Source organism: Myotis brandtii, unplaced genomic scaffold (assembly GCF_000412655.1).
Source record: "Myotis brandtii unplaced genomic scaffold, ASM41265v1 scaffold657, whole genome shotgun sequence".
NCBI lineage: Eukaryota > Metazoa > Chordata > Mammalia > Chiroptera > Vespertilionidae > Myotis > Myotis brandtii.
Window position 1 is genome coordinate 572,401 of NW_005370552.1, and position 23,714 is coordinate 596,114.

The following is a 23,714-nucleotide window of genomic DNA, read 5'->3' on the forward strand; positions in this document are numbered from 1 at the left end:
ACCAATCAGAAAGGATATATGCACCCCTATGTTCATAGCAGCACAATTCACCATAGCTAAGATTTGGAAACAGCCTAAGTGCCCATCAGCAGATGAGTAGATTAGAAAACAGTGGTACATCTACACAATGGAATGCTACGCTGCTATAAAAAAGAAGGAATTCTTACCATTTGCAACAGCATGGATGGACCTATATGCTAAGCGAAATAAGCCAGTCAGAGAAACATAAATAAACAGGGAATTCAGAGTTTGAGTTTCAGTCTGAGTAACTGAGAAAATCACTGAAGTGTCTGATGGCCTATTAGTGATCAGGCTATCTTTACTCTATCAGGATGTTGGGAGCCTCGGATAATTTTAAGTCCAGTTTATAGGAAATTTTTAAAAAGCTACAATTTTTATAAACTTGAGTTTGTGCCTATGAAATTCATTGTGTATGAACCATAATTGCTAGAATACACAAAGGCATTTATTGTCTTCTTTATTGACAGGTATATTGATAAACACCCCTCCATTATCTGATTTGATTCTCCATGTGAGGCAGGTAAGGCAGGTATTATAGTTCCCATTTTACAGATGATGAAACTGAGGCTTGGAGAGATAAAGGACTATTGCCAAAGTCACAGGATTTGTGAGTGGCCATACAAAACTACACCCAAGACTTAGGACCTCTCTTTCAGTCCTTCCTCTATACCAGAACTTCTTCCAAGGATAGGCACAGAAGTTCTTGCCATTCCCTTCAGAGTCTGTTTTAGTGCATATCTTCCAGGTTATATAAACCAAGTTATATAATATAATAAATCCTTTGGCTTAATGTGCTACCAGTTCCTCTTATTAATTGTAGTGAAATAAGAGTTTTCTGTGTGTATGTATGTTCCTGCATACCTGAATGCACACTTTTGGGAGGGGACAATTCAAAAATAATTTTGAATCATTGGCTTTTCAGCATCTGTCAAAATTCTGGATAATGTAGCAGCAAAAAGCATCAATTCACTGTATAAGCCTGAGCAAGTTTCCTCCCTTCCCCTTGTAAAATGAGGATAACATCTATTTTGTAGGGAGGCTAAGAAATTTAAATGGGGCCATTTGTATAAAGTACCCAGCCCTCTGATCTTCCTGTTGTAAGTGCACAACACAAGGTGGGTACCATCACCAACACAAGCAGAACCCCAGGCAAAATTGGGAGTGATAGGTACAAAAGCAGGGCTTGGGAGAGTTAACTGGCTAGATATAATGGAGAGTTTTACCTCAAAAAAGAGATTGTTCTGGAAAAATCTGTTACTGTCTCCTAAGAAAGTTATCAGTGAGGACTGGGAGCTCTACGTCCTTAGATTTACCCTTTTCAAGTAGTGGTTACAAGTCTGCTTACACAGTGAATCCACCAAGTCAGAGAGCACAGGGATACCCACCAAGAAATAAAGAACCTGGAGGCCAGGCCAGTGAGTTCGGAAAATAGTTTGAGTAAAGCAGAGAGTGACCTTCCAAGGAGATACACAGAGAAATGGGTCACTTTCAGAACTTCAGTTAAGATTTCATCCTTGTCACATTCTGGTTCATGGCAGAGAGACAACAAATAATTGTTGACGCAACCAGTGAATTATAAGGACACTTCACACTGACCATCAGCAGATAAAACCTTGATTAGGTTCACAGGTAGAATGGAAGACTGGGCCAGCTCTGCCAATTTTCTTTAGCTAAATGGAACCATGCCGAGAGAAAGAATTGACTTAGAAAAATGTAAACTATTACTATGCTTTTTATGTTGCAACTTTTCAGGTGAATTAAGTCTACCAGCTATCATGATTTCAATATCGGAGTTTGGATGGTGTGGGGCCAAATGCATGACAGGGCCCTTTTATCAAAATAACCTTTGCAGAATAAATTAGCTTTTTGGATCAAATGTTTTGCTGTCAATTTACATTTGTGCTTCTTCTACAGGTCTTTGAATGTTAAGCATCTTTTGCTGTGGAAGGAAAAGTATGCCTGCTAAAGGGTTTTCTGACATCAGGGAGCTGGTTGGGAAGGTTTTTGTAAGGAGCAAGGAATGCTGTGGAGTTTGGGAGGATGGGCTATAGTTGTCTACTATACCTCCATTACAGCTGGGGCTGGTCAGCACCCCTGTGATATTCTCTAGGTCCTAGCAGCCCTATATACTGCCCATGGATCTTTCTATCACCAGCTTTGGTTGGAGAAGACAATGCATCTGCCTTTGAACTGGTTAGCAGGATAAGAATAACCAAGTAGAATATAATAAGAAGGGGCTGATTCCTCTATACCAGGCTCAGAATTTCTGAGTGTTCTTAGCAGAGCATGGTGACTGTCCTGTGATCTGCTCAGTTCTGTTCACCCTTCAGCCCAGAGACCACACTTTGAGAACAAGTGCCCTAATAGATTCTATAACTGGCTCTTCCAATAGCTTTTGAGGGAGGGCCAGACAGCTATAAGTCCTTTCCCTGCATCTGTAGAAGTGATGGGGAGGATAATGTAAAGGAGGATGGCTCACAAGCTTGCTCCACCCCTCTCTCTTTCCCATAGAAGCTCCTGAGTTACCCCTGACAGAGGAGACCCTGGGCTGTGTGGACCTTTGGTCTTCCCTGCAAGCATCTCAGATAATTTTCAGGTCTGTCCTTGCCCAAAAGCAGTCATGACTGCAGCATCCCCAGAGTGCTTTCATGTTTCAAGTCTTGATCCCTAATGCCCCTTTCCACCCTTCTTTCACCCAAATCGCCTTTCCCTTCTCAGATCCCTGATCTCTGCCTTTCCCTGTCTGCTGCCAGTTGCTTCCTGGAGCCCTGGTACAGGATGGATGGGCCTTCATAATAACCCTGGTAGGCAGCTGTGGGGCCAGGGCCTCCCCTTTGAGGCTGGTGTGCCTTTGATTTCTTGACAGATTAGCAGCACACAGAAGCAAAACCCGTGTAAAAAGCTGAAGTGAAACGCCCAGTTCTCCACATGACACATGCCTGTACTACACTGTGACTGGCAGGTAAGGGGGAAAGCTATTTGCAGTGCCCAGCAAGCTAGATGCTTGTTCTGAAGAGCCAGCACAGCCTAAAAATACCACAAAGGGTAGGAGGGAGAGAAAGGAAACTTTAGCATGGAATAATATCAAAAAATTAAAAATAGAAAGGCTTTTGGTAAATGAGAGTCACCAGTTGCTGTTTTGCTCACCACCTGCAGGGCTTTTAGGATTCCCAGCAGACAGCCAGTAGCAGGCATGACAGAAAACAGTGAAATTATTTCTGGGAAAGGAGTCAGGCCACCAATAGATGGAAGGCGGAAGCAAGTGTAGACAGACGAAAGTGTCATGTAGTGGGCTGAACTGATTGAGATTGACAATAACCCAGCCTGGCAATTAATGAGATCCAATAGATGTGGGGTTTGCCTCCAATTTGATGAACCACTTTGTCAGGCTTGTTTAACCTTGGTCTCAAATCAGTGAGATTGTAGAGTTTGCATCCTCCTCCTTCCCCAAATCTCCTATCCCCTCCCCCAGCCTACCACCATAGCTTCTTCATTTATTTTAAGCTCTGGAAGATAAATGATTTGGTTGAGCTTCATTCTTATTGTCTTTCTTAGAAAATGTCTGGATTAGCCAGGTAAATAAATGTCCTCCCCATGAATGAGTTGCCCTAATCAAGGAACTCATATTGAATAAACCTGGCCCAGCACTGGCAAGATCTTTGGGGGAGGGAAGCTGTGGACTGTTAGCAGAGTTCAGAAGGTTTACCTTATACCTCTGTCCAGAATTATGCAGAGGAGGAAACTGATCTATTTTCCTGTTCTCCTATAACAGATGTAGTACACAGGGCCCTCAATAAATATTTGCTGATTTTCAAATAAATGAGTGATGGGCTGGGCTGGCATTCATTTAAAACTGTGGGATTTAGTATCAAAGCTGTTGCACTTGACTGGAGTTCTTTTAGTGAGGGGTGTGATGAACCTTAGGGTTCTCTAAGAACTGGTTGGTTATCAACCCAATAGTGCCATGTCACCCCCCACCCCCCACCCCCACAACTGCATGCCAGGAGTCAGGGCCAGTTTCATCCAGAGAGACATGTGTCTGGGCCACTGTGTCAGCAATGCCACATACCTGACCATGACCTTAAGCTAACCGTAGAGTCAAGCCCCATTCTGCTCAGCCATGAGAGCTGTTATCAAGTCTGTATGCCTTTAAAAACCCCTCCTCCCATAGGTGAATTGGGTTGGGTTTCTAAGTATTATAGGTTGCTGAATTTCCATGGCACACTGAGAATTTCAGAAGACTCTATATTATAGATATTCTTATGCTGTAAAATATATCACATAAGGTGCATCAGAAACCACTAGGAGTATACAGAGGTATTTAGATAAACAGATTCCAGATAATCTGGGCAAAAAAAGACTCTTATGAAGTTGACCTTGGAGATGATAAAAGACGGGAGAAATTCTAGTGTCCTTTGAACAGCTTTGTTGATGGGGATTCAGAAAGATATCTTGGGTATAGGTTTTTATTTTATTGATTGATTGATTGGTTATCTAAAGTTTACATATGTCTCCATTTTCACCAATTAACCCCCCCAAGCCATTCCAACCCCAGGCAAGCCCCCACCGCCCCAGTGTGTGTCCATTGGTTATGCTAATATGCATGCATACAAGTCCTTTGGTTGCTCTCTACCCACCCACCCCCACCTCCCCTGCCATTTGTCTCTGGATCTATTATTGTTCATCAAATTATGTTGATCATTATATCCCACATATGAGTGATATCATGTGATATTTATCTTTCTCTGACTGGCTTATTTCGCTTAGCATAATGCTCTACAGTTCCATCCATGCTGTTGCAAATGGTAAAAGTTCCTTCTTTTTTTATAGCAGCGTAGTATTCCATTGTGTAGATGTACCACAGTTTTTTAATCTACTTATCTGCTGATGTATGCTTTGCATGGTGCCAAGTACTTTATATGCATGAGCATATCTGATTCTTAAAATGTACTTTTGAGGTGGGTAGTGAAAGCTAGATTTGTTTCCATATCTTAGCTATTGTAAATTGTGCTGCTATGAACATAGGGATGCATATGTCCTTTCTGCTTGGTTTTTCTGGTTTCTTGGGATATATTCCTAGAAGTGGGATTACTGGGTCAAATGGGACTTCCATTTTTAACTTTTTGAGGAAACTCCATACTGTCTTCCACAGTGGCTGCACCAGTCTGCATTCCCACCAGCAGTGCACGAGGGTTCGTTTTTCTTCACATCCTGGCCAGCACTTGTCATTTGTTGATTTGTTGAAGATAGCCATTCTGACAAGCATGAGATGGTATCTCATTGTTGTTTTGATTTGCATCTCTCAGATGATTAGTGACTTTGAGCATGTTTTCATATGTCTCTTGGCTTGGGTATAGGTTTTTTAAAGCTACACCTAAGACTAGGAAGCATATAATTCAATATATTTAATAGCTAAGGTTTAGAGAAGTTAAGTGACTTTCTCAGAGATCATCAGTAGTTTCAGGCCTCAGTGTTAAAATTAGCAATATGGGCTTAAAATGGAAGATAATTTTATAGGTTTTTCCATGGTACCACATTGCACTTCCTTTTTATAACTGGGTATTCATGATTTCAAAAGCAGCAATGGGAGGAAGATTAGGGAAGAGAATGTTATTGAGCATTTTTTTTGTATGCTTTGCATGGTGCCAAGTACTTTATATACATGAGCATATCTAATTCTTAAAATGTACTTTTGAGGTGGGTAGTGAAAGCTAGATTTTTTTAAGTAAAGGAAACCAAGATTCAAAGAGGTGGCTAAACCAGCACATTGATTTTTGGCATATAGACTAAAGACCATACTTAGTCGACATTACCACACATCAGACTGCCAACCAGATTAGCTCAGAGGCCTAATTTGCTCTGGTCAACTGCCAAAATACAAGGTCACACTAAGTTATGAGAAGGGAGGTGTCACCATGGACTTGATACATGATAGAAGACTGCACATTCCTTCTTTGATGATCAGTGAAGCCATAGCAAAATTATAAAAGTTACTATAATAGAAAATAAAAAAGTTACTCTAGTAAAGAATTACAAATTATAAAACCTAAAACATGAAAAAGTATTTGCCTCATCCTAAGCCCTTAGCTGCTGCTTCCATCCTTCTTAAATTTATCTGTTGAATGAGGACTATTTTCTTCAATATTAAAAGGGATCCTATAATATTTACAGAAAGGCTGAATGACAAAAAACTTTTTTTTTAATCTCAGAGTGAAAAACAAGGACCAATAGGTGGAAATTAAAAGATGGCAGCTTTGCCCTCACCGGTTTGGCTCAGTGGATAGAGCGTGGGCCTGCGGACTGAAGGGTCCGGGTTCGATTCCAGTCAAGGGCATGTACCTTGGTTGTGGGCACATCCCCAGTAGGGGGTGTGCAGGAGGCAGCTGATCAATGATTCTCTCTCATCATTTGTTGTTTCTCTCTCTCTCCCTCTCCCTTCCTCTCTGAAATCAAATATATATATATAAAAGATGGCAGCTTCAAGCTAACAGGAAGAACTTTTAGGCAAATGGGTCTGTGTGACTATGAGATGGGTTGCTTCAGAATGAGCTAAGTTCTCTCCCTTGGACATGCTTAAACAGAAGTTTGAAAATACTTTGGGGATTTGCCATAGGACAGATATTAGATTGGATGATCTCCAAGGGCCTTTAAGGATCTGAGAGTGCATGACATGTGACACCAACAGTGAGAGGATCAGTAGCTAACTGGACCCACTGACTTTTCTAACCTGTCATTGTGCAAACCTCTGCTTAGTTTGCTCATCATCACCATCAATACTAATCACTGATCAAAGCTGTACTGAACCTTAATCTATTTTCAATTAGAAACAGATTTTGCTCTTATCTGAGCCAACTCTGCTCTACTATTCAGTGCCAATTTGGGGGATGGGGCCCAAGTCAAATGAGTATGTATGATTCTGCTTGAGTCATGGAAGATTTAAAGGGAAGAGTAGATGGAAGCCACAAGGAGGCAGGACTGTCCAAATCCTTTGGAGGAAGTAGCTTCTTCTTACTGAAGGTGGCCTCATTTAGGTCAGCTATGACTAGAGCCAGGGTAGGAGTCAGATATTATTTAGGAGACCAGATCATTGCCTCTTTAAGGTCCCTTCTAATCAAAGAATCTTTGGAATTTTTTGTTTGTTTTGTTAATCCTCACCCAAAAATATTTTTCCCATTGAGTTTTAGATAGAGTGGAGTGGGACAGACCTAGAGAAATATCGATGTGAGAGAAACACATCAATTGGTTGTCTCCCACATGTGCTCCGACCCAGGGCTTGGATCCAGCCTGCAACAGAGGTACGTGCCCTTGACCTGGAATCGAACCTGAGACCCTGTGGTCCACAGACTGATGCTCTAACCACTGATCAACCAACCAAAGCAATCTCTGTTTTTTAATGAGGAACCATTTAGGAACCACTAATTATGAAAGATAATATGACATTATTTTTAAAATATATTTTTATTGATTTCAGAGAGGAAGGGAGAGGGAGAGAAAGATAGAAACATCAATGATGAGAGAGAATCATGGATCAGCTGCCTCCTGCATGCCCCACACTGGGGATGGAGCCTGCAACCCAGGCATGTGCCCTGACCAGGAATCCAATCACGATCTCCTGGTTCATAGGTCAATGCTCAACCACTGAGCCACACTGACCAGCCAATCTGACATTATTATATAGATTTAAAAATGTTCTGAATCAAATTTTGGCGCATAGACCTGGGTTTTACTTCCAGATCCAACACTAATTAACTGTGTGTAATCCATGTGTTTTTTTAATCTTTGGGGGATTCATTAGTCTCATGAATAAAAGGGTAGGTCATTCATTTATTCATTCAATGCCTACCATGTGTAAGGCACTGTGCTAGGTGTGTGGGGAACAGATAAATCAGACTCTCATGGAGTTGAAAGACTCAACTGAGATGCTACATGTAAAGTTGCATCATGAAGAGAAAGAGCTGCAGAAACATAAGAGTTTAAGATATGACAGTTATGGGAAACACCCAATTCAGTGCAATAGGTAATTCTTTACTACAGGAAATTAATAATTTTGCTAAAATATTATTCTCAGTCTTCTATATATAAAAACATTTGCATCTAATTGGAAAATTTACTCTGTACTGAGATTTTTCAAGTTCAAAAGCACCTTTATATGTCAATGTGCTATGAGTTGAAACAGATTTAGCATATAGTTTAGTAAGTTGGATATAATACAGTTGTTCAATTCTTGGAAACCAAATGTGTTTTGTGACTGGTTACTTTTCTATATGAAGGGAAGCCTTGGAGTAAAGAAGCAGAGACTTTGTTGGGCCCTGGGGGTAGGGTACTGCCAGAATGGCTGCAGGCTGAAACCAAAGGTGGGCTGAGGGCATGTGACACATGGCACTAATTGCATCTGTTTTAAGTTATTACCCCTGGAAAAAGAGGGAAAGGAATGGGATAAGAAAGGGATATATAGGGAGCTTCAACTGGATTGCCAATGTGTTATTTCTTAAGAAAACTTGTGAAGAAAAATAAGGCAAAATGTGAATATTCAAAAAAGCTGGATGGTAGGTGTATGAGTGTTTATTATATTATTCTTGATACTTTTCTGTATTCTTGAACTATTTCAAAATTAAAAAAATTAGGTTGCACCAGCATTACTTTGTTTCAGGGGAGCTCTGATTGAATAATTATGCAGAGCAGTAATGTGTCAAATAGTAATATAATTTGCCACTAGTTCTTAAATTAAGTTAATGTACCTAAGTATAATTTTGATGGAATTTGACTAACAAAATATTCAGTTTTATACCAAATGTCATGGTTTAATTTTTATTCTAGTTGAGAGATCTCACTTGATAAACTTTTGATTGTATTTCCAATTGTCTTATCAGGGCACTTTGTATACAGGGTGTGATTTATCCATTTTCTGGTTGGGAAACTGTAACTCCGAGGAATTTAGTAATTCATTCAGGATCACTGAGCAGTAGAAAGGCAGAAAAACAATGCAGGAGCTCTGCCCTTTTATTTTAATCTATGATCCCCCTCCCTGTTTTACCCAAATCTTTGCAAAATGATCAACAAAATCATCTAGGGAAGACACAATGGTGTAGGCACTGGGTAATTGGAGCTCACTTGCATGTGATTTGGTCAACAGAGACACAAGGTGGAGAGAACATAGGGATTGCAATCTCTGCATTTAAGGGTTTTATAATCTAGTGAAGATATGAATAAATATATCAGCTGTATCAGCCCATCTCTCTCTCCCAAGAGTGAGGAAATTATCACAGTGGGTTTTGCCTACAGAATATCAGCAGCAGCCACCACCACTATTCACTGAGCATCCACTGTATGCTGGGACTGTTGTTGGCATTGCTCATTTCCAGACTATCCCAAGGTTACCAAGTTCTTCTTAACATTTTTTAGATTTGCGTATGCTGAATTTTGTCCCCTGACAACAGCCCCTTGTCCAACGGCAATTTGTTTGTAGCAGGAGGTGTTTTCAGGAGCAAGCAAACTGTGCTCAACAACTGCAATAACAACCACAAAAACCAATACAGCCCAATCCTGAAGAAATTCCCCCTATGTAAAGCTACTTTTGAGACTTCATTGCTTACTCCATTCAAACATTTCAAGTGGTTGAACTTGGAACTTGGACTTAGAATCTTGCTTTACAGAAGGAACTTGATTTGCTGTTTAAATGGTCAGCAGAATAATAGCTGCAGACCTCTTGGCTTTTGACACTTATGACCGATGGAAGATGTCTTTTGTACTCCTTGACTTACATGAAAGAAGCCCAGTGAAAAATTATAGCTGAAGGGTTTGTTTTTCTTTGGGCCTCTTCTAACTGGACGGAATTAAATATCCCCTTCAATACTGACCCCCTAAGCACAGCACCCTAATTTCCCAAACTGCTCTCCAACATTTGGCAACCCTAGCTTTCCATTTGGTCTTTGAGTTGTCAGAACTGGGGAGCTCAGAGGTACAACAGAAAACACAGACTCACTGACAGCAGTAAGTTCCTCAGTGCCTCTAGTGAGGACCCAGTTGGAGGAAGCTGGGTAGCCTAGATGTCTGGTATCTTGATCACTTCCCACTTTTGACATGACACCACATTGTTTTGATTTGTTTCCTACTTCTCTGGCTATGCTTTCTGTCATCTTGGTGTTCCTCAGTCCCCTCTGGAAACAATTCTTAACCAGGAATATGAGTCCTGTGGCTGATCTTGGTGCCCTAACTGTGTCTTCTAGCTCTCACCACTGGGAGCAATCTGATGGTTTCTTACTGTAAACATCCGCACCACTCTGCCTGCCGGTATTCTCTGGCCATGGGAGAGAGAGAGAGAGAGAGAGAGAGAGAGAGAGAGAGAGAGAGACTGCAGGGGATAGGGACAGGGTGCACAATGGGTCTTAGGTGACCAGAAATGCCAGAGATTTAATGCCACCAGGATGATGTACAACCAATGAGGGATGGAAGATGGTAGACAAATCCCTCAGCTCCTTTGCTGGTTGGGTGGAACAATTCTAGGATGTGTTCTTCAGGATTGAGCCCCAGTTGCCCACCTGCCCACTGATGTTTCTTTATTGCCTTTTCTCCCTTCCCTGCTCATTTCTCCACTCCCTCTTCATGGTTCGTGAGATCACTTCCCAAATGAACCTCTTGTCCCAGGGTCTGCTTTTGGAGGAACCCAAAGTAAGACAAGTTCCTGAAATTTTATGTAAACTTTTGTTTGGGACCTTTAAAGGTGTCTATGAACCAAAAGAGACCAAGACGAGCATCTAACCCCTTTTCTCCAGATTATTTTATCTACTTCTGAAATTTAGACACAGAGAACCAGGTGCTTTCTGTATGTCACTACAAGACTAGCAAGCATCTCACATTTAAATGTCTGTGATGATGCTGTGCTGTGCTGCTCAGTACTCTCATTGGGACAGAAGGACCTATTCCCTCAGCAGCTGGGAAGATTGTTAGCTGATGGCTCAGCTTTCAATTCCCTCCAGCAACTGATTTCAGCTGAAGGTTATATGCTGTCCCCCAGAGTAATATGCATTCAAAGACTGGCTGATATGGGTGGACAACTCCTGCAGGACCCTCTCAGCTCTACAGCTCCCCATGAGTTTGACTAAGTGAGATTTTTGTTGAGACTGCATCACAGTCCAACTTTCTTCTCTTTCCCTAACAAGAGTCAATCCTGAGAACCCATTCCAATTAACATTCTGCATTCCAATTACCAAATAATGGCCTGATTCCTGAGTACCCAGACCTGTGGCACTCAGAATCATTTTTTGCTTCCTCTTTTTCCTTATCCATCCCCATATATCACTCACTCACTCACTCAAAACCTGAGTCTTCATGATTGTAACTTTGGAACATCTCTTGAATGCACTCACATTCTCCCACTCCATCTAGATGATCCCTTCTCAGTTATGCCCAGGATGTTTGAGAAAGCCTCTTATCTTCTCCCAGACTCCTATTTTGCTCCTCTCAAACATATTCTTCCCATAGCAAACAGAACAACATTTCTAAAGAGTAAATTTGATATCCTTACTCCCTAGGGTATGACCTTTCAATGATTCACTATTGCCCTGAAGATCAAGTTTTTAATGTTGACTTTGACTTTCATGACCTCCATCCCTTACAGCTAGTCTAGCCTCATGTTTTCCCATGTCCCCCATGTGTGCACTGTGCTCCATTCAAACTGTACTCTGCTGTTTCCCAAAGTCACTTTGGTTCTGAGGGATCCTCCTACACATACAGCTTTCTTTCCTACCTCCACCCAACGTACATGCACACAAACAGGCACATGCCAATGTTGCTCCTTCTTAGAAGATTGCTCCGACCCCAGTGCACTCCTATGGCCCTCTAAGGCCCCACTTTGGTGTTTCACAATTGGAGCATGTTTTAGATTGGATTTCCCAGAAGTGAATTCTGAAGTGAGGATTCCTGGGAAAGCAATTTACTAAGAAGTGTTTCCAAGAATAACCAGTAGGGAAGTGGAGAAGCAGGAGATCGAGGGAAGGAAGTTGAGCCAGAATGAATTATTAAGCCAAGTCTCCCAGAGAGTAGGTAAAATGATTCTAGTGCTAATTCTAAAATATGGGGATTTTCCCCAAACCATCAAGCAATTCTCCAACACCACCTTGGTGTCCCACAATTCAACATAATTCTGGAACTATCTACCTGAATGTAGTGTCAAATTCCACAGGTTAAGGACTTGGTCCCACAAGACTGCCCTGACTTCACAAATCCAGGTTGTTACCTGTGCTTCTGACCTACTGGCTATAAATCAGAAGTTTCCACTACCCCCTCCTTGGGTTTGATGAATATGCTAGAAAGGCTCACAGAACTCAGAGAAACATTTTACTTACTAGATTGCCAATTTATTATAAAAGAATATGACCCAGGAGCAGCCAGATGGAAGAGATACACAGGGTGAGGTGTGGGGAAAGGACACAGAGTTTCCATGTTCTCTTCAGGTATGCTGCTCTTCCTGAAAACATTCTTTCCTCCATTACCTAGGCATGATTGATTAATCATTGGCAATTGGTGATTGATTCAACCTCTAGCCCCCTTTCTCTCCCAGAGGTGGGGGTGGGGAGGGACTGAAAGTTCCAACCCTTTAATCTTGGCTCCACTTGCATGGAGCCCTCATCCTTAGGTGCTTCCAAAAGGTCACCTCATTAACATAACAAAAGACAAATTATAAGGGCTTTAGGAGCTCTGTTCCAAATAAAAGGTGACATCCCTTACCCCGCCTTCCCTCTGAAGTTTGAGAGTTTGTTCCATGCTTCTCTGTCTCTGGCTCTATTTTTGTTCATCAGTTTATGTTGTTCATTATCTTCCACAATGATTGAATTTTGTAAATTGTGCTGCTATGAACATAGGGGTGCATATGTCCTTTCTGATTGGTGTTTCTGATTTCTTGGGATATATTCCTAGAAGTGGGATTAATGGATCAAATGGGAGTTCCATTTTTAATTTTTTGAGGAAACTCCACACTGTTTTCCACAGTGGCTGCACCAGTCTGCATTCCCACCAGCAGTGCACGAGTGTTCCTTTTCCTCCACATCCTCTCCAGCACTTGTCATTTGTTGACTTGTTGATGATAGCCATTCTGACAGGTGTCAGATGGTACCTCATTGTTGTTTTGATTTGCATCTCTGGGATGATTAGTGACTTTGAGCAAGTTTTCATATGTCTCTTGGCCTTCTGTATGTCCTCTTTCAAAAAGTGTCTATTTAGGCCCTTTGCCCATTTTGTTGATTGGATTGTTTATCTTCCTTTGGTTAAGTTGTATGAGTTCCCTGTAAATGTTGGAGATTAGGGCCTTATCAGAGATAACATTGGCAAATATTCTCTCGCATGCAGTGGGCTTTTTTGTTGTTTTGTTGATGGTTTCTTTTGCTGTGCAGAAGCTTTTTATTTTGATGTAGTCCCATTTGTTTATTTTCTCCTTAATTTCCATTGCCTTCCTTTTTATTTCTAGTAGCATTTCATTGTATGTGTTAATTCATTCCTATGTTGATGGACATTTGGATTGTTACTAGTCTTTGACTAATATGAAGAAAGTTGCTATATATGTCTTTTACAAGTTTTTTGTGTGTACATATGCTTTCATTTCTTTTTGGTAAATACCTAGAAGTGAAACAGCTGATTCATATGGTGGGTGTAAGTTAAACTTTATAAAAATCTGCCAAACTGGTTTCTAAATTGGCCATCCCTTTTCACAGTCTCTGCAGCAATATAGGCAAGTCCCACTTGCTCTTCATCCTTGATAACACTTGGCATTGTCAGACTTTTCATTTTTAGTCATTTTAGTGGGTCAGTAATAATATCTCATGGTCTTAATTTGCATTTCAACTAATGTTAGTACTTTTTCATGTATTTATTGGCCATTTGTATTTGTCTTAGTGGAAATGTCCATTAAAATACTTTGCCGATTTTTAACTTTTCCTTTTATCTGTTAAATGGGAATAATAAAATCTGCCATGCAGGGCAATTGCCAGCATGAAGTAAGAGAGTGTGTATAAGAACACACTTAGCAAGGTCTGCTTCAATGAGTTCCTCACTGAGCAGGAGCTACTCTCACTGTCACTGCCGTGGTTGCCTTAGTATTATTTGAATGCCACCCAGATGGCCTGGCCCAGGTTTTTGCAGAACTGTGCTGATGACTTGTGGTGATGACCCTTTGCAAGCTCATTTGAAACTTTTTTAAAATAGGGAAACTTCTATATTTAGCTGGTCACTGCTCTGGTATGAAGGGACTTTTAGGGCCACACTGATGAAACAGCTGATCATGGCTCAGAAGTGACCAGCTTTGAGCAATGAGTCAGGGCACCTTTGGCATGCTCCTTGCAATATTTTAAAAATTAGTCCATGTGCAAACGTTCTGTTTATTCTGGGGAGCAGTGACAGATGGGAATTATGGGAAGCCCTTATTCTTTGCTCTGGCAGATTATGTGGTCACACACCATTTCCTCCCAGCCTTCCACAAAGTCAGAGATTGCATCCCTGAGTGTAATTAAATAGAGCAAATAGGACAAAAATACTTATGGATACATTCTAAGGCTTGTAGTTTTATGCTTTGGACTAACTTTCCTCTTAAACTTTACCTGTGCAGCTGAATATGCTTTTTTTCCATAACTGCTCTGGAAAGTGATGTTTTAATGCTAAGAATTCTGATTGAGTGCCCGGTTTAGTTAGTCCTGTGCACACAATGGCAACATAAAAATCCATTAGTCAGGTTATGGCACCATCTGTGCCTTCGTTTTCTCATCTGTAAAATGGGGATGATAACAATGCCTTGTGTATTTGTATGAGGATTTAATGGGCAACTACAAATACAGTGTTTTTGAATAGTGCCAGGCACATGGTAATAGACACTGTAAGTACTATTATTATTGGTTTATTTTATTGAAATTGCCCTTTTCCCCCTCTGTGTGTATGTGGGTACACATAATGAGTATATGGGTGAGTGTTTGGTAGGGTCATATCTGCAGTTACATTTTTCCTTTGATCGACTGAGTGTCTATTTTGGAAGTCCTTAAGTAGTAGGCAATTAGCAATTAACAATAGCCAAGATTCCTCTTAACCTTTATTTAATGTCTTGAAATTCTTCTTGTTTCAATGACATTTTGTGGTTTCCTGCCTCAACTCCAAAACATTTCTTGAGAGCTGAGGAAGTTTTGGTTGAATAGACCATTGAAACATTAATTCCTGTCATATCCTGGTAACAAGTACCTCTTAAGCATTCTCAGCACTCTATGTCCTCCTACTTATGGCTTTCCACTCCTTCCTTCCAGTGTCCCATTCTCTCCATCTGATCACCTAAGCCTAGCTCTCTTCCTCTTCATTCTGTAAAATGTTGTACAAGCCATCATCCCTTCAAAGTAGTTGGAAAAGTGGGAAAAGTTAGTGTGTGATGGGGGTGGGGTGGGGGGAGAAGACTGGTAGTTTAACTCCCAAGTGTCCCAAGTAATGGTCATGGTTACCTTCTAATTTATCATCCAGTCACCTTTTTGATTTGTAGTTATATTTTCCAATTTATGTAAACTTTCGATTAAAGTGTAACATTCATATAGCAAAATGGACAAATGACAAGTATACAGAACATTCCCAACACCCCAGTAACCCCACTGTGTTTCTGACAATAATTATCCCTCCTTCAAGAATGACCACTATCTGGCTTCTAAGACTACAGATTTGTTTTATAAGCCAGAAAACTTTTGAGAGTGAAGGGAGGCATGTGGTACCTTGTCCCCCAAAATGGCCACAATCAATTACTTTTCTTCTTGTTAATACTTGTTATGCCTCCATTAAGAAGAGGTAACCATTCTTTTTTTTTAATATAATTTATTGATTTTTTACAGAGAGGAAGGGAGAGAGATAGAGAGTTAGAAACATCGATGAGAGAGAAACATCGATCAGCTGCCTCCTGCACACCCACTACTGGGGATGTGCCCGCAACCCAGGTACATGCCCTTGACCGGAATCGAACCCGGGACCCCTCAGTCCACAGGCTGACACTCTATCCACTGAGCCAAACCGGTTTCGGCAAGGTAACCATTCTTATACTGCCTTGAATCTAGCTCCTCAATGACTACTTTGACCAATTAAATATTGCAAGTATGATGCTTTGCCAGTTTCAGGCTTAGCTTTTCAGAGGACTGGCAGTTTCTAATCCCAGCTTTGACTCTGAGTCTCTATAAAAGAAGTTCAGGCTACTCTGCTGGAGAGAGACAAATCATGTAGAGTAGCACTGGGGTGCCAGAAATGTGGGTGAAGAAAGTGATCTTGAATGTTCAGCCCAGTGAAGCCTTCATATGACTCCTGCTCCAGCTGCCATATGAATATGAATGCTGAGTTTCTCAACTTTTGGATCTTTCAGCAGAAAGTGCCTTTGGTCCCAAGCTCCTATAACCCATTCAAGTACAGGCACTGTGACTCCCTAAGAGCAGAATTACCACTTTCCCTTTTTCCCCAGGTACCTACTGCTTTCTCAGCAAACCTTGGTTCTTGTTTGATCTGCAGAGCTTTGGCATAGAGACAATTCTGTGTTTCTCCCATGAAGCAAAGACACAAGTCTTGTTGACTGATGGCAATTAATCATAATGAGGATACCTTGACTGTAACATGGACACTGAACATAGGATATTATCTGCTCATAATAAGACAAAAATCATCCAAATAACAGACTGTGGTATAAAGCTCAGTGATGCCAGTCTTTTGCACAGAGACTCAGGGGCAACTATTATGAAGTAATATGTAAGGTCATGGGAGAAAAGCAAATAAAGAGTGCCTGCTGGCTCTGCTCTGGCCCTACCCTACTTCCGCTCCAACCTCCAAAGACAAAAAGATGGGTCACTGGGCAAATGCCCTTAGAGTACTCAAGGACAGAGGAAACTACAGAAGGCTTACCCAAAGGCTAGATGGAAACCAATGATAAAACCATTTGTACTCATCTCTTGGAGAAGAGCCATTTCTGCAAGCTAAGGGTGTGTCTTTTTCTTTTAGGCTTTGATGTGAGGTAGCAACATTTCTAGATTTTACTGTCAAATTTCCTCTTGAAATTAGCCTTTTTCTTGTTAACTATTTTTTTAAATTGTGTAAAATTGCTGGTTAATATTAGGAGAAATATGCAAAGAGAGACAGGATATCAGCAATTGTTGGGATCTATTCTTCCATACTGTCAGGTATGAGATGTCATTTGAATCCCTATTCACTTTTACTATTGATAGTCTGTATCCATGACCACATCACTTTGAACTATAAAACTTATCACTTATCAATATTTACATGCCTTCAGAATTGGCTATAAGTGGTCATATCCTAGGAGAGGAGTATTCTGCATCCAATGTTTGTTTGGCATTTTATCATTGATTACACTTCCTAGAAGACAAAGAAATACTTTGCCCATACTACGTCAATAATTTGAAGTATTGTGATTTCTCCTCATGCTTGTTATATCATGTATATTTGTACTCTATGATACGTTTCACCTATTTTCCTATTATCTGAAGTAATTTATTTTGAACCTTATCTGGAAAACATGCTAGAAATGTGAAAAACATGAAATAAAGGAAAATGAATAATTTTTTTTTCAATAATCTATTGCTATGTAGTAAACCACTATAAAATTTATTGGCTTAAAGCAACAATGATTTATTATATTTGATGATTCTGTGGGTTGGCTGGACTTAAATGGACAGTTATTTTATTCTACATGGTGCTTGCTAGAGTCATTTATGTGGCTGCATTCAACAATTGGTAGGGTTGGAGCTGTGAGTTTGAAAGTCTTGGTTCTTGTTCACAAGGCTTCTTTGTGTTATTATCTTGAACTACCTTACAGCAAGGTGATCTAATGGTTCCAAGAACAGAAAACTAGAAGGTGCCAGCCTCTTTAGGTCTCAGTATTGTGAAATTAAACTCTATCAATTCCACAGCATGTTATTGGTCCATACAAGTTGTAAGACCAACATAATTCAAGGGAAGGGAAAATATATTCCACTTCTAAATGAAAGGAACATCATATACATGAAATTTGGGAGAAATTGTTGATGGCTGTCTTTAGTGACAGTTTACCAAAAAATAAGAAAGGGAACTATAAGGAAATGGAGAAGTAAATTAGGGGGAAATACACAGAAATTAAAGAAAGAAATTATGAGAATAAGGATATTCTTCAAATATTTGTTCATTCATGTATTTATCTCCAACATCTTAACATAGTGTCTGGCATATAGTAAGGCTCTTCGTTAACGTTTGTATTATAAAGCTTCTGTGACAGAAACTAGTTAATTATTCACCAAACGAATTTCGCTTCTTCCAGGACACATAGGCAGACTACACTTCCTAAACTCCCTTGTGGTTAGAAATTGCCAGTGAGTGCTAGCTGATGGAAATTGAGTGGAAGCACAATATCCAGGTCTGACCTCTCAGATGTTATTGTTTACGCTATTGCCCCTTTCTGGATTCCTAGAACAGAGACAACCTCCAGGATGACCTTAGAAGCCATTTTGAATATAGTGGAATAACAAGATGAAAGGAGCCTAGGTCCCTGAATCACCACTTTGAAGAGACCCACCTGATCAGAAACACTCACATTACACGGTTATATTAGCAATAAGTAACTCGTTTGTGTTAAGCCAGTGAAATTTTAGAGTTTGTTACAGCAGCCAGTGTTATCTGAACTAACAAATCTCTATCAACCAATGCTCCCAACAATTTTAAGGGCTAAAATAAAGTTAAAATTCCTTAGGTATGATGTAGTTAAGCTCTACTTAATATAGTAAAAAGTATATTTGGAACCATATTGGGGTAGACAAACTTTTCAAATGGCCTCCAATGATGCTAACCTCTTGGAATTCACATCTTCGTATAATCCTCTTCTCTTCAATGTGGAATGAATCTAATGACTTGTTTATAACCAATATAATAAGACAAACATAATGTAAGTCATGCCCATTATTAGGTTACATAAGATTGTGATTTCCCTTTTGCTAGTATACTCTCTTGCTGGCTTTTATGATGCAAATTGCCATCATGGAAAGGCCCATGTGGTAAAGCATTGAGGATGGCCTCCAACTAACAGCCAGTGGGAAACTGAGGCCCTCAATCCAACAGCCCTGATAAAAACTACATAAATGGGTTTGGAAATGGATCCTTCTCCAATTGAACCTTAAGATGAGACTACCACCTTGGCCAATATCTTGATTGCAGCCTCATGAGAGTGTCTGAAATAGAGAACTCAACTAAGTTGTACCCAGATTCCTGATCCACAGAAACTGGGAGATAATGAGTGTGTGTTGTTTTATGTTTCTAAAATTTGGTGTAATTTGTTATGCAGCAATAGACAAGTAATACAGTCACATACCTGGGTTTTAATCTGGGGTTTACCTACAGTCTATTGACACTGGTAAACTTCTAGTTTCAAACAGATATTCTGAGAGATAAATGCATGTTTGAAGTGTTTCTGGTTCTCATGTGCATTTTTAAACCATGAACTTCTAGAAAAATTGTCCCATCATGCCTCTCTGGTTACTTAAGCCATTATTTACTATGAAGAAACTACTACATGATTGTTTAAAATCTGTTTGGTTTGATGTTTAAATTTGTTAAAGAAAGGAAGTCTATAAGAAAAGAAACAGGAAGGGGCAGACAGAACTGAAACAGGAGTGTTAAATTCCAAATGATCTAAGGTGGAGAAATCTGGAATGTTCTACATTCATCTGAAATACATAAAAACACCAACAGTACTCAATTACAAGGAAACTCTAGGAAAGTTATTTGTGCCTTCATTATGATCAACAGCCTAGTTTCAAGAGCTGAGTTAAAAGTCTGTGTAAACAACAGGAAGCAGCCTGTAGACAACAGAGAGAAAAAGAGAAGTAAATATATTTGGGAGGTCTGGAAGCAGTAAGTTTACAATCCCTCAAGATAACTGTTGACTGCAATTGGGGAGAAGCTGACCCTTATGGATGGAACTTGTTTAGTTCATCATCCAGTTAGCTTCCTACTGACTCCCAGCACTAAAGCCATATCTCTCACCCTGCTTATAACAAGTGTTTCTTTTCCTGACAGTTAGAAATATTTTGTTTCCATATCTGTATTGAAGAGACGGGAGTTAGAACATCAAGGCCACATGATTTTACGAAAAGCAAAAGAGGGGCATACTTCATACTGAAGTGAAAAATGGGTGTTTAAGAAGCAGATTCAAGACCTGATGCATTCATTATTGTTACCTACCTAATCCCAGAAAGTATTTGATTGGAAATCCTTGATTTAACCTTTCTACACTTAACTATCATCTAATTAAAGGGATTAAGCTAGTTAAACCTTAAGGTCTATGGTTGCTGTAAAGTTTTATGACTCAACAACTCTTATAGTGGAAATTTTATGCCAGAAGGAAAACTCATTTAGAAGGTTTAAGAATAGAAAGATGGCTGATTGCAGAAAAACTTTATAATTAACTTGAATGATGTGCTGTAGGGCAAGTTGAAATTGTGCTAGATCATGATGATTCATCTTAACTGTACTTTTAATACAACTCTGATATCATTCTCATTTTTCTAAGCAAAAGGGAACTTCCCCTGTTCTGACAGCTGAGCTTAGTCCTAAGATTACCTGGAATCAGCCTCTTCCCCAGTGACTTGGCTTTTCTCAAGTGCTGAGTCACTTGGAAGAGACTGAAGTGCTGAAAATATTCAGTCCATTAGGCTTTGAAATATCAGAGTATCTTCCTAATTTGATACTCATCTATGAACAGATTCCAACATGAGTTATCCTTCCAAAGGGATTTCGTTAAAGTGTCTGTTGTACCTCTTGATATTATCACATTACCCATGTGCCTTTCATGATCACACTATTTGATTTTTAACCTCAGTTTTGGTTTTGACCTCTCCAAACAACCTATATTCACTGATATTTAGACATAGAAAAGTCTTTTAGTGTCCATAATCACTTAGTTACCAAGTATAGAATTAATGACATTACTCAATTATCGTTTCTCTTATTATTCAGTATACTTCCCAAGGTTTCATTTGCAATCTATATACATTTAGATAGCTTCTAAATGTATCTCTTCTGTCACAGATGTTAAAATGTACCTCTATTTAATGACCTTCAGGCCCCTCAAACTCAACATGCCTCAGATCAGAATTCATCATCTACCCATTCAAGCTTCTCTTTCTGACTTCTCTATTTTGGTTAGTGGCACCATCATTGATCAGGATGTAACACAAGGTTCTTCTTTTTCCCATACTCTCTAAACCTAGTTATTACACTCTGGCAATTTTCCTTTTAACCACTTATTGTATCTATTACCTCCCCTTAGTTCCCACTCTTCCTTCTTTGCTTCAATCCTTATCATTTCTGACCTATATCATTGAAGTACACCTGCAGTCTTCCCCAGGCCACATAACCCCAGGATGAGACTAAAAAATGGCCAGGATATTTGTTATAAAACTACCCTTTTCTTGCTCTGCGTAGAACCATCTCCTGGAATTCCAGATCTCCTCAGATGAGTTCTAAATTGTTTGGGTATTCTCCAGAGAGTGTTTTCTATGCAGTCTGAGAAGTTTCTGGCTATTCCACAAGAGTTGCCATATTGCTATTCTCCTACTTTGACTTGCTTTAATGATATGCATTGTCATCATTGTCAAAAACAGCAAATACCTCACTTCTACTGTTGTCCATCAATGCTCAAGGCTTTGGCCACTATACCTAACTTCAGTATAGCAAAGAGATTAAGAACATGGGCTATAGGTTCAGATGGGCCAAGAATCAAGTTCCACCTCTGCCTTTACCAGCTGTGTGATTTTAAGAAAGTTACTTAACTTTTGTAAGCCTTAATTTACATATCTGTAAAATGGAGATAATAATGATGCCTGCACTATGGGGTTGTGTTCAAGCATAAATAAAGTTTAAGTATTTTCAATTTGCCTTTTCTAGTGCCTCCTAGAGGGAAGTCTCCATTGCTTGTTTGGCTGCTGAAGCCTTTGCTGGATACTCAGTGTAAGAAAGGGTGGAAATGAGAATGGTAGCACTATTTGTGAGTGTGAATGAGTTTGGGAGAGGAAGGGAGAGAAAGAGATTAAGACAAACCAGCATGAGGACAGTTTGAAAAGAGCATTGTGTGGATTAGACTTTAATTAGTCTTTCTGTATATTCCATGATAAAATTCCCCCTTACCACCATTTCAAGAGATCTTTAGTGCTTTTGTGTTACATTTAAAACAATCAGGTTACTCAGAGCTAGAGGGTAAATGGCCAGTTTCTCTCCAGGAGAGTCAAATTATGGTGGGGGAGGTGAATATAATTCATACAATTTTCTCATTCATCAATTTCAGAAGTTGTTTTTTTTTCCATTAATGTTACAATTCAGGATGAAAGCCAGACTTCCTGTGTTCAGATCCTCACTCTTCCACTTAATAGTTGTGAAAACTTGGGTAAAGTAGTAAAATAGAAAAATAATTGTTTATACCACAAAGGGTTGTTGTGTGAATTAAATAAGTTGAAGACATTTAAAGAGGTTAGAACAGTTCTTGGTCAATAGTAAGCATGCCACAAAAGCTATTATAGTATTTTTATCTATTTTCCAAAATAGATAACTCATTTCAGAGCATATAAAAGGCATTAAAGTTTATAGACAATATTTATATATATTTATATATTTGTTAGTGTATGTATGTATGTATATATATATTTATACATATATGTATACATCAACACACACAAATATATATGGAGAGAGAGAGAGAGAGAGAGAGAGAGAGAGAGAGAGAGAAAGCCAGAGACATACACAGAGAAAGAATGAGGTGATACTTTATTAATTACCCCAATAGATATTTCCAACATTTATTTATTCATTCTTTCAATAGATATTTGTATCACCCCTAGTATTATGATTCTGGCTTAAAAAGCAAGACTCTAAAGACATACTCATAAAGCGTTGCTGAGGTCAGCACTATCTCAGACCCTAGGAAACACTTGATGATGTTAACAGAAAAATGAAGAAAGATCTGGGTAGAGGATGAAGTGAGATGATTCACTCAGAGCCATATGTTTTGCTAGCACAGTTTTGAATACTACAGGTCAACCTTCTAGTCCTTTATTCTCTCTGCTTCTCCACATGTGCAATGGAAATAATCACAGCAGCTTCATAAAGGGATTGAGAGGATTTGTGAACTCTGGCTGGCTCAAAGAACATCCTCTACATAAACAACCTTGGTTTTAAGGCAGAAGGATAATGACAGAGGACACATTTTCTATGTGCCTTGCATAGGTGTTATAGTCACATCATGTTTTCTGTTAGCACTCACTTGGGAGTACTCGCCCTTGGAACTTTCCTGCCTGGTTCTGTAGTTGAGGTAGGCTACCAATGGAAATCTACAATTAAAACTTGAAAGTGAAGAGAAAAAAACAAGACTGAGAGTTCTGCAAACTATTAATGTATCAAGGGCCAGCCACTTTACTAATATACTAGAGGCCCAGTGCATGAAAATTCATGCACTGGGAGAGGGGGGGTCCCTTAGCCTGGCCTGCGATCTCTTGCAGTCCAGGAGCCCTCAGGGGATGTCCGACTGATGGCTTAGGCCCGCTACCCGTGGTGAGCAGGCTAAGCCACAGTCTGGCCTCCCTCTGTGGGAGGCAAAAAGGTGGGCCATTCAGGGGATGGTGCCGGCTGGAGAACATCCAGCCCAGCCCCCCATCGCCCCACTGCTG

At 39.8% G+C, this 23,714-nt stretch overlaps 1 long non-coding RNA gene across 12 annotated transcripts in view; it reads left to right on the forward strand.

The window, feature by feature from the left end:
• The window catches only part of LOC106723843, a 109,848-nt gene that overhangs the window by 19,873 nt on the left and 66,261 nt on the right, over nucleotides 1-23,714 (forward strand). For 7 of the 12 annotated variants that reach the window (XR_001359572.1, XR_001359568.1, XR_001359566.1 and 4 more), the window contains 3 exons: nucleotides 1,936-2,027; nucleotides 2,533-2,617; nucleotides 2,888-2,983. This is a non-coding gene — a long non-coding RNA (uncharacterized LOC106723843). Of the gene's footprint in view, nucleotides 1-488; nucleotides 542-944; nucleotides 1,137-1,935; nucleotides 2,028-2,532; nucleotides 2,618-2,887; nucleotides 2,984-16,480; nucleotides 16,671-21,942; nucleotides 21,995-23,714 lie in introns of those variants that run through there. The other 5 variants (XR_001359573.1, XR_001359569.1, XR_001359570.1 and 2 more) reach the window with 5 other exon arrangements.